This window comes from Alosa sapidissima, chromosome 19, assembly GCF_018492685.1.
Source record: "Alosa sapidissima isolate fAloSap1 chromosome 19, fAloSap1.pri, whole genome shotgun sequence".
Classification (NCBI taxonomy): domain Eukaryota; kingdom Metazoa; phylum Chordata; class Actinopteri; order Clupeiformes; family Clupeidae; genus Alosa; species Alosa sapidissima.
The window spans coordinates 12,198,158-12,210,491 of NC_055975.1; the positions used below are offsets into that span (position 1 = coordinate 12,198,158).

The following is a 12,334-nucleotide window of genomic DNA, read 5'->3' on the forward strand; positions in this document are numbered from 1 at the left end:
TCCCCTGCCTCCACGTCACAGCAACGCCCATCTCCTCCACTCAGGGCACCTAACCAACTGAATGTCCCGATGTCCCGCAAACGTCTCGCATGGTGTAGGCGGCAAAAGCCATATATCAATGTGAACGTGTTGTGTTTATCTTCCCTATTCTATAAAGCTGTAATTAACCAAATTCTTCAATATAACCGTATGGTTAATCCGTTTTACCCAGTTCATGACGCTCTGTGAAGAAACAACTTAGGCCAATGAAAGGCCAGTGTGTTGCACTGAGCCCTTGCCTGAAATGAAAAGGTCATTTCATTGGGCGTCTCTGGGGCTTTCAGTCTGATGTCATGACCACAGGTCCAGCATGCCCTGCATCTTTAATGTTTTCTTATGCCATTTTTGGATATTTCTGTCCTCCCACTGTTTGAGAGACCAGCATGGCTGGCTGGAAAAACAAACAAATTTGCTCCGTTTGGCAGCTTGCAGGGGGGGTCACTGGTTGGGCTGTTTGGAAATTTAACATTTAAGGTACTCATTATGATGGTCCTGTCCAGTAATTGGCTGTCTCCACGTAATGCATTAAAACTCCCAACGGATACATGCCATACTATCTGTGGTGCAATTCAGTTCTCTTTTTTTGACCCAGAATGATTCAGATGGCATGACTACACTGACATCACCAACCTCATTTGTTATACGATCTAGCTAATAAAGCAGATTTATCAGACCATACGAATATTGGAAAATACTCTGCTGTGTGTGTGTGTGTGTGTGTGTGTGTCGTCATGTGTGTGGTCTAATGGTATTTTCTCATTCAATGCATCCCCTTTAATCCCTTGGTATCTATCAAAGAGGAGGTGCTGTCATTGATGGCCTAGGCAAGGCCCACTGACAATAGGCACTGTCACTCACTTTTAAAACAATTGGCATCAACCTAAAGGCTTTGCTTTGTTGCCCTGTGTGCTGCACCTTCCTGCAGGGCAGCCTTGGTGGGGAGATCTTTGTTTCTCCCCAATTGATTTCTCATTAGCCAAGACATTAACTGTCTGCTGGGTATCATTTACATGGTATTAAAGAGTTCCTCTAGTAATTAAAGTAGCCATCAGAGGCCTATATGTTCACCCTTCACGGTCAAAGGCGGCAAAATATCATGAAGTATCTGTCATAATGTGGTTGATAGTTCAAACCTTTACTCTGAGTGTTTTAATGCGCCTGTGCAGCTGTGGAATTGCAACCCCAGCTATTCATTGTTATGCAGCAGCCCCAGTGGTACGGCCATTAGTAGAATACATACTGACCGTCTGTGTCTTTTTGCCTGTCTCCCTTTTGATTTCTCTCTCTCTCTCTCTCTCTCTCTCTCTCTCTCTCTCTCTCTCTCTCTCTCTCTCTCTCTCTCTCTCTCTCTCTCTCTCTCTCTCCCTCTCCCTCTCTCTCTCCCTTCCTCGTAATGTCACCTAGCCAACCATATTTCTCAGACCACATGACACATTATTATGGCTATTATCAGGTTTGAAAGACCTTCTCATAGATAGTCCTTAACAGTGGGCTGATAATCATAACCATGCTAGGCAATAGCCATTAATGGGTGGCAAGTGTAACACTTGCAAAAAACACGAAAAGACCATGATGACCTTGTTTCTGTGGCTTATTACGAAAGATTGGACTTGTGTGACTTTATGAAGAACGGGGTAGGCAAGGGTTTACTGAGGGCATTCTGCCTGTTTCACTCTTACTTCATTCCTGGCAAATGGAGGGACATTATCCAGAATTTAGTCTGTGCATGTCTTCTGCTAATGTGTGTTGGCTGCCAACACTGATCTTGGACTTGCTCTTGAGTCAGATCATTAATAGGGGAAGACGGGTCATAAGTGCTCCTCAATCAGTTTGTCATGCCGGGTGCGCAAGCATGTTCAGGGAGACGGGGTAGAGGGGATGTCAGACCATTTGAATGAAAGCTGACTAGCCACTACAGTGAGCTGCAAGACAAAAATAACTTTACATAGACAGTGTCAGAACAAAATGACTAGGTCCACACCACTGTTTTTCTGTAGGTCCACATCACTGTTTTTGTTCATAAAATCCAGAACAAGCAACACAACAAAGGCTTTAAATTGGCAATCTAGGACACTGAAGATGTACTCTGGGAAGGTACATGCTGTGCACATTACCGTGTTATTAAGGTTTGGATTGAAGTGCCATTAAATTAGTTAATATTAATCCAAATACATTACAAATAGTTATGTAGCTTAATCAAAGAGAAATTAAATTATGGTTTGTAGGTAGGCCTACCTGTGAAGTAAGAGTATTAGGCTATATCGTTGTATATTGTTCCTTCCCAATTAATTGCTACTTAACACCATCCAAGTTTAGAAGTTTATCAAAATGCCAAGTTAATGCTGGATTATATTACTTCTCTAACTGCTTTAACATGTCTGGGCAGTGGTCAGACGTAGCCACAGGACCTCCTTTGTTGAACCAAGACGGTGTTTGCCAGTGCGTTACAATGACAGAGGCAGTGTGTTGATAGCAAAGATTCTAGAACAGAGCTCTGTTCTAGAATCTTTGGTTGATAGCCATCTCTCCTGGCGCTGTTAATGGCCATAAGACGTCTGTCGGCTGAGATGGCCCATCCTCTTAATGGGAGCCTGGCATTAGCTCATAAAAAGCATTGCCAGATAGATCACTTATGAGAGAAACATTGCCATGGAATACATTATCTTTCAACCTCTACACAGTTTTTCCACCCCCACAGCACTCTTTCTATTGCATTACATTTATTTTGTTAAATGTTAATAATGAACACAAAGAGCAGATCCATGATATTACACATGCAGGGCCAAATTAATATAATGTAGAAAATCATGTATAGCCTAGCCCTAGACACACTAAGTTATGCTTTTATAGACTACTATTCTATCAGTAGGCCTACGTTGGAAATTCTTTGTGTCTGCCGCAAGAACAATGACAACTTGTTACCGCCTTGAAAAAGGAATTGGCTGCAATATTTACTGTGATAGACGAATGGCAGCGTCAGTCATGTAGAAGGCGTGGTCTAGCCTCCCTCCATTAGCCATGGGATTGGAAACAGGATAGGGGATGCCGAGGGGCGAAATGTGGGACCTCTGTTGATTTACTGCAGACCCAGGCACCATTTTTTTAATTAAACGAACCATTTGGATGGGACAGCGGACGAAAACGAAAACAAACTCAATGAACTGAGCTTACCTGTTCGAAACGGTAAGTTTGGTCCGTTTAAAAGTAGCCTGATCTATGTTTTGAAAGGTCGAATTGCGTTTCTTTATGTTCTTTCTTTCTACACTGCGACATGATACTTTAATGTGGGAAAATATTCTGGCTGTGTCTTTCACTTTGTTAAACTTTTTGTAGCCTATGGGCTTCTGTGATTGAGGATGACACAGCTGCCGCCCGCTGATAGTAGCACCGGGAGTCGGCATTGAATTAATGCAATTTATTTAAGCGGTCCGAACTCGCCGGGTTGTGGAATAGCTTGGTAAATGGAAGGCTACAAAGAAAATTTTAGTTTTAACATTCATCCCTTATAAAACGAAGCAGCCTTTAATCGTAAGAACACGCACGTGGTGCAGTTTGAGTTGCTACGATCAGCGATAGGTTAATTTAGGAGCGCAAATCAGCGAGGAACCAACTTTGAAATCCTGAAGTCTTTGGACTTCCTTTATGTTTTTAACTTGTATCTCTCGTGAAGTTGTTGGCTGTCAATCATCTATCTAACGGCGATAATGTAGCCTACAATAATATTCCGCGGTAAAGTTTTCTATAATGCATTGCATTGCTGCGCAACAAGAGGCGTCCCCCATGCTGTGACCTGTAGATCATGTTGTGGCTCTGTGTTGTATCTCCAGTAAATCTCCTCGTGCTGCTTTAGAATTAACCAGGATCGGTTCAACGCGTCACTATATTCCTGCATCGGGTCACATGTAAGCCATCTGCTACAAGTGGGATGCAGAGTTATAGGCTAGTCTTTACACTGAACATCCACAATGCTCAGACAGTCATAGACATTTGTCAGTTTGCTATAATTAATTGTCCAAATGCATCAAGCTCTGAGCCAGTCTGTCACTGCAAAAAAAATAAAAAATAAAAATACTATAGCTTAAGCACTTCAACATTCCCAAATCATTGTGCACTGCAAAGTGAAGTTTCTGTGGTTTATTTTTGGTATGGACTGATTTATGATGTGATAAATTCAACTGGCTATTCTCATAAAGAAAGTGCTGGGCCTTACTCCCATGTTGTCCTGTGTGTAAGGGCTCATTTAGCCCCTGGGCCTTTGTTTGTGGGGGGAGTGTGGTGCTCGGGAAGAAGAGTGTCAGGTTGTCGAGAAGCACAGCCATAACAAAAGGGGCCAGAGAATCCCTGCAGAGTGTCACTGTCCAGTGTAAACGTTCGGTCGGCTGTCGCAGGAAGGCACGGGCATGCCATTTGGTGAAGAGCCCTCTCCGTCATGGTAACCAAACACCATGGTGTCTACTAAAGAAGTCATGCCACCCATTGAGCCTTTTTAAAGAGAAGGTTTTTCATTATTTTTACTCTGGCTAATATGTTACAAAGTGGTCAATTCTCACCAGGCCTATAATTGACCATATGTGTGCCACATAGGAACACTGTGATTGATCTGTATGGTTAAATAAGGTTTATGCAAATACCATATCTTCTTCAAGCATGTAATGTTTTTCCCCTTGATTTCTCAAAATGAAACAATACCAGAGTTCCTTTGTGTGTAATGTGTTGTCTATAAGCTAGTTATGTACGGCTCTAAAATAATTTGGATACAAATTATTTCCCAAAACGCTCCCGTATCATGGTGATTGTCTCCTCACAGAAGCTGCTGGAAACATTAACATTTGTATATCCCATTTAGTTTAAAAACAGTGAATACTTCCACAGCAAAGGTACATTCAAGTTGTAATTCATGACGAAGACTATACAATCATATCTCTTGCAGAGTGAAGGAAGTCGGGTTTAGAAGCATACTTTTCTTTAGTGACTTCTGTAAAAAGACTTCTTAAATGCACTGTATTTTCATAGCCATACCACATCTATTTGATTATTCAGCGACAAAGGGAAAGAAGCCACAGTCCTCCCTCATAGAATTGGCAAGTAATGTTATTTGTCACCAAACAGCTGCTTGTCGTTACTGAAGTAAGTCAGACAATAAGCATTACGATAAAATTGTATGAAAACAACATAATTAAAATGAATGAGCTATGTTGTTATGTTGTTAGGTCATGAGGCTCTGTGGGCTTTACCGTCATGGTCTTGGGCCCGGACCAACTCAAGTCACTGAGTTATAGCCTCTGTCTATCTCTCTCTCTCTCTCTCAAACATATTTTGTATGCTTTGTGGAGGTTACCAATGATGGGATTTGCATCACTGGGACATTAAGATCAGCTACAGTAGGGGTTCGTTTGAGGTGTTCCTTCTCTTTCACTACCCTGTGCGGTTCTGTATTGGTAGAATCAGCTGGCATGTTAAAGGGAACCCTCTTTGCTCCTCTCTCCATGTGTGAATGCAGTAATCACTTTGGTGTGTGGGGGTGGGGGTGGCTTTTCTTCTCCTCACAATCTTCTCCTCACGCTTCTCAGATAGTGGTGCTCATTCTATGCTGTTAGCAACCCGCTGTGAAACACATATTTCATGTCCACACTCATTTTCCTGCCGTTTTCCCCAAATAAGGGGAGCCTGCTGGGACTGACCATGAGGTGGTAATGTCTGTGCTTATTGTTACATTCCGTTAAGGAAAGACAGAGCCTGTTACAGTCTGTTTATAGAGGCTCAGCTTCACACAAAGAAAGGGCCTCTGGGCCTCTACTGACCCTCTGAAGAGTCTGACTTAGATTGAGTACAGACAGAACACTGCTAGGCCACTTACACGGATTTATTATCCATGCAAACTATAGTTGTCCAATATTAATCATTTTCCATGGCAATTAAGATTCAAAATCTTTCTTTCCATAAGACAGCAGCGCAAACCCTCCTTATTGACCACTAACGGAAACACACGGCCTGTTATTTTTACCCTTCTGCGGCTGAAATTATATTTGGCCATTGAAGCAATGGCAAAAGTGTCACATCGCTGCGCGAGGGCAGAGACGCCTGGAGCCAGCTATAAAAAGCAGGTGAGGTAAGAAGGGCGTTGAAAGCTTCCTGGAGGAGACTTAAACTTCTGTCCAGCGGGCTGTCGACAGGCCAGCGAGTGAAGTCGGCTGCTTCCTGCTAGTGCGAACACTTTGACAACGAACAGACTGGTCTAACCACAACCTAGACCAATGCCACGAGTCATCCTCATGCTTCACTAGATGATAGAAAATAAGCATTGTTCGCTGCTTATTCTGGAGTGGCAGTGGTCGGATGACTAAGTTCGACAGTAGCACTTAGCCAGTGAGCCATTTGGCCAGGCAACTATAACATGTACCTTAAGCTCACGTGTTGTTCTGCAGCACAAAGGTCCACTGTTCATTAGACGAGACAAGACGCCTCAACAGTTGAGCAGATGGGTCTGTAGGTTGTTCATGTTCGGGGTTGACACCCTAAATGGCGACAAATTAAAGCCTTTCAGAAGATTAATGCCGTCATTCAGATGGTATTGTGTTCTTTCACATCACGTCTCAAGGTTCACCCGTGTGGTCTGAAAGGAAAATGAAGATTAAATGCTGGTGAGAGCTTAAGCGATGTGTTAAATGAGCTTCCAGATTACGGTCTAACATGATGAATATAAAACATAGTGAGGAGTCTCCCTGTACATGTGGCAATCTTGGTAGAGACTGACCTCATAGAAAAGGCGGTACGAGTGGGCCCTGGATTTGATCTTTTTGTGCACACAGCTGCTAGGTTGCATTATGTATGATTGTTCATTTATCAATATGTTTAGTCTCTGTAGGGGGAAGGAGTCGTTATCTGAGTAAGCAAGTCTCCTGTGCCCTGTATGTTATGCTACAATTATGCACCATGAAATTACCAGACCTCTTAAGTAAACATTATTGCAATCCATGATTGGACATGAACCGTTGGATTGTATTCAAACACAATAATTGTAGTTCCTTTTCTAATGCTCTGAAGTGAGCACTGTAGTCTGTATCACAGAGCGGTGATTTATCAGTCTGCCAGTGGACGGGGGTGACTGACAGGCTTGCTGGTTCATATGCAGGTTGCCTTTGTTTAAAGTGCTCCACATTTCCAAATCATTGGCATAGAACCAAAGAATTGAAGAACAGAACAATCTGTTTTTTCCCCCTCAGGAATAACTATTCCATTGTCAGTGACCAGCAAGTCAAATCGCAAGACGTATTTTTTTTCTCATATGTTGTGCCTGTTGTGCTTTTATAGAAAAGTAGTCCATTTTCACTGGCCCTTCTCTCTGTGTGTCTCATTTAAGAGCAGTTTGAGTTGAAGGTCTGCCCATGACTGCTAGACAGATTTAACAGGTGAAATACAGACGGCCAGTAGAAATTATGTGCACATGTGCTTGTCAGTTTCAGGTGTAGTTCTTTTTGTGTGTGCTTCTTTTGTGTGTGCGTTTCGCACTTCGACTGGGAGGCAGCTGTTCCCGATTTTAGTGACTAAACCAGACCAGCGCACTAATACTAATTGTGATTGATCTCTGCAGTGTGACTCCAGATACCATTTGGCCCGGCAGACCCTCCTTCTGGAGTGGGACTGAAATTGGGAGAACAAACACGGCTTGGGGAGTCATGGAAACTGGTGTCAGTGGCTCTTGACGGCACCGCGTCATGTGCTTTGTTAGCCATGATGGATGCGGAGGATACAGTTTAATCAGCCCACCAGCTCATCCATGTAGCCTCCATCGTCTGTTGTTTTCGCTTTTTTTTTTTTTTTGCGGTTTCTTTGGAGGAGGGGGGTGGGAATGTCGGAAGTAACACTGAGATGATTTTCCTAAGAATCTACTGTAAGCCTAACCAAATGTTCCTCACTCTCCTTACTCGTAAAGTTGTAGAAGTCATCACTGGTATATGGGATTTAGAAACCGTTACTCTATCAGTGTGGAATGTGTTAATGCATTGTTTTTAAATGGCCACTGGTTTCTCTTTTGCCACAGCAGCAAACAATGAGCCCTGTTTGCTGCTGTTAGATTCATGGAAGATTTGTGTCTTCTGTTGGTTGTTGTTACTGATACACATTGAATTAATTGTCTCAGTTTATGCACTCTGTCCCCAAAATGTAGCAATGACAGCCTTAATTATGAGGCCACCAGAATCCATGAAATGTGAAAGCAATTAGTCCAACTGAAACATTTCGTTCTGCACTGATACGGATCTTCACAGCCTATTAGGACTGGAAAGTGGCAAAAATAAACGGAATTCCGTTTGGTATGTAGGAAATATCAGTATGGAATGGATGCAACCAGGACTGGAGGCTAAACACAAGTAAACACAGTTTATCCACCTCAGAAATTTCTGAAATAGAGTTGATCCACCTCTTATTACAATTTATCCACCTCTCAAAACAGTTTATTCAGCAATTGCAACTTTTAACATTCAAAAATCACACTATTATCCACAATCGCAATATGTACATCAACACTCTATGAACCTTTTAATACTACTGGTATTGTTTTAAACATTGGACAAAAATCTCAATCATCAAACATGTTCTGAATGCCTTTGTAAAAAATCTGATACCGCATGGCGAAGTCCACCTTACCGCGATCCCAGATTTCACAGTTTACCCACCTCTTATTTTACCACTACACCCCTGGATGCTGTCTGCTTGACTGTGGCACAATGGCACTGTACAGAGAGGATCATTGTAAGACCTCATCCAGGTCTTTAAATACAGTAAACCTTACAACATACTAAACCTTAAAACATACAGACCTGCCCTGATTAATCTTTTCAACATAATCATTGTATTTCATTTCAATTAAACAAAGCATGGTCGAACAGCCCGCAAGGCAATCTGTAACTTTATCTTACACATAGCATTAGATGCATTATAGGAGGTCTTGATCTTAAGTCAGCAACTGTTCTGGCTCAAACTCCAAAGGCCACAACTCTTTCTTTCACATCCAAGATCATTTGGTGTGTTCCCCTCTTTGTACCGTGGAAACACAGGCTCTGGATCCACTCCATTACATAAGCGTAATTTACCTTGTACTGTTGGCACTGCAGCCACCAGGGGCCTTTAGGGCAGGCCACGCATACCACACATCGCAGCAGTCATCTGTGTTTATTTTCTAATAAGAGTGCAGACTGTGGATACTGTGCATTTCCCTCCCTCTGGTGTAGGTTTACAACAATTGCGGGAAGGTGTCCTGGCTTTTCTCCTTGATTAAGCCTGCAGAGAGAGCTACTGTTTGACCCGAAAGCTTTGCGTTCTGGCAGTAAGGCTCATGTTCAACAGTTTGTACACAGGGATTGTTTATGTAGCTAACATGGATTGTGTCAAAAATCTATTGAGACAGGAAGGGTAGGGTGCTGTCCTGGAGCATACCTTTAAACAAATTCAACTGGGCAAATATTGTGGTTGGCAGACAGTCACTTCCCCCGACCCAGCTACAGTGGAGGCTGCATGAGACCTGGTGGGTTCTCTGCTCAACTATATAACAATATAATAATTCACCGTAAACTCTGGGCTCTAGCTCAGTCACTGTTTGTATGTTTTTCACACCACGATCAGACTTGTTACATGACAACCTGTTCAAACATAATGAGCTGAAACAATCTGCCAGAGTTTAGCTGATATTTGTCCTGCCACTAAAGGGATGAACTAATTGTCACATTACACTCTCTTGGTCCTTCTGTGACAGTCCAGGCATGGGCAGTGAACTTGCGAGGCCACATGCCCTGTGCGAACTTCTATTCTTAGACGTTGACATTCATCCGTCATTTGAGAAGCTTCCTCCTAATCTGCCCCCAGCTCAGTGTTAAATAATGGTGTTAAAGGTACTCTGGTGTTAAAGGTACTCGAGTCAGAAGAGCAGCTGGCGTTTTAATATTTATTGGGGTAGAAAAAAAGAAATCCAAGGCACTCAAAATTACTTAAAAAGCCTTTATTTCACTGAGCACCCTGGACTTTTTGTCTTTCCTTTAATATTTATTGATTTGAGCTTGCATTTTTGTTTCCCCCCCCTGGCTTGTGGCTTTGCCTTAAAGTCCTGAATGCACCGCCGGTCCCCCTTCCCCCCATCATTTCAGTTGCAAGTGTCCGTGCAGTTGTGAGGTAATCACTCCCTTCTGGTGGGGGTCTGCCGCTATGCGTTCGCGTTACCCCCAAGGATTAGTAGCTCCGGGTCAGTTCTCTCCCGCCATGCCCCTCTCTCTCTCCACGCTCAACAAGCTCTTTGTTGGCTAGCCCAGATGGGCCACCGAGGAGGAGAAGGAGAGGGGAGGGAGGCTTCACTTAAATCTGGACCTCTCTGGGGAGGAGGATTTGAGTCACATATCCTGTGTGCTGTGAAACAACTACTGACCACTATGTGTGTGTGTGTGTGTGTGTGTGTGTGTGTGTGTCATCTGTGTGTGTGTGTGTGTGTCAGTGTCATCTGTGTGTGTGTGTGTGTGTGTGTGTGTCGTCTGTGTGTGTGTGTGGATTTGTGGATTTGTTACGACACACAACCCTCAAGCAGCACTCCCTGCGGGCTGTACGGGAGGTCAGTCATTGCATGTCATGCTGGGATGCTCAAGCAGCCTACATTCCAGGCTTTTAACAATACGACTGTTCAGGCTATCTACTAGTACTCTGGATGATAGTAGAAGCATTCATATTAAAATTTCATGGAGAGTGCCAGTGTCCAGCAGATGTCCCAACAGCTCACCATCAGTTTCAAACATGTTCATTGGCACTGGTAACAGACATTAGACTGTGGTGGACCTCTGAAAGGACATTAAAGTCTTCATCATATTCATTCTTACAGTGGGACATGTGATGTAAAATAAGAAGTTCCAAATCATTAAAAACAGAGTGGAAAGGCTCACACCCATTTATGTGACTAATACAGTCCATTTGTCTAGGAGTGGTCACTGTGTCCTGTCTTAGGTCATGTCTTAGGGTGTGGAGAAGTTGTCTAAAATGTGTTCACTTACATTGAATGATTTTATGTCATTCTCTTCCCCGCTACAATGTTCTGTTATCTGGGAGACACGTCGTTTGTAAATTCTGCCTTGTAAAAGATAACTTGTTTGGTTAATTCTACCCTAAGGGTGAAATCTTATTATGCAAGAAACATTTTAATGATTATTATTCTTATCCACATCCCACATTTCTGGAGCCTGTTTAATCTCAGCTACCACAACTCTAATCCTGATGTTGAAGGGGTAATTTTCGGCATGAGGGATGTCTCTTTCCAGTAACAACTACTGTGGCGGGTGAAAGGCATCAAGCCTTGTGGTCTGTATGCTCGTGGAGCAGCACGCCACACTGGAATCGTGTGGCTTCTTCAAATAATAATGATATTTTATAGTGAGTAGCTCCACAACGGCATTCCACAGCTTGTAATAATGGCATACAGAAAAGCCATGGACTGGTTTGCCACAGCCTGCATGGTGCCTTATGTAGTGTTAAGATTTTACCTCTGCAAATCAGCAAGCTTCATGTTCCTCGCCACTGCAGTATGTGTCAGTCTGATTGGTGAATGACCCTATATGACCACCCTATCAGCTCATCCTTCTCTATTAGTGTTGGGTGGTGGGATGACTGTAAGCTGTACACTTGGCTGTAATGAGCTTCCATGGCATAAAGTAGAACATACACACACACAGCCCCAGGCCGGAGGCATCTCGTGAATCATTGAGCAGCCTCTCTCAGGAATGTCTCGGGCGATGCCGCCGAGCCCTCTGCCCATGTGCGAGGAAGTGGGATGCCAGGCCTGGATAATGACGGTGCTTTTAACAAGCTGCCCCCACTCTACACCAGGCTCCCTGAGCCCACCAGCAGCAGACTCTGGCCTCTCTCAGACATGGTATATGGAACAGCTTGTGCCCGGGCTGTGTTCAATTACCTATCATTACAATGCAGCACACAACACACACACACACACACACACACACACACACATACTCAGAGCTGTCCCTCTAAACCCGCCTCTGCCCTCCATCAGATGAGGACTCATGCGGAGACCTTAGGCACATTATTTAGCTTAGCGGCGCAGTGCTATTACTGCACACACAGCTGTGGTTGGTCCTCACTAGACCCCACTCCATCGCGTCTAGCTCTCGAACTGGCTCACTTCGTTGTGTGTTACTTACTGTGTGTTTATTCTCACAGTTGTGTTTTTTTTGCCGCACTATTGAACCCTTCCCTTTCTGTTCTTTCCTGTCATTATCGCGAGACGACTCTGACTTGGTGGTGAAGT

The 12,334-nt window shown here is 43.5% G+C and overlaps 1 protein-coding gene across 1 annotated transcript in view; it reads left to right on the top strand.

Annotated features, from left to right (window-relative positions):
- The first annotated feature begins 3,079 nt into the window (after window positions 1–3,079).
- Window positions 3,080–12,334, top strand: part of tiam2a (TIAM Rac1 associated GEF 2a) — a 64,524-nt gene continuing 55,269 nt past the window's right edge. Inside the window, exon 1 of the mRNA XM_042073018.1 lies at window positions 3,080–3,222. The gene's annotated coding sequence lies outside the window, so the exon portion shown is untranslated. The remainder of the gene's footprint in view (window positions 3,223–12,334) is intronic.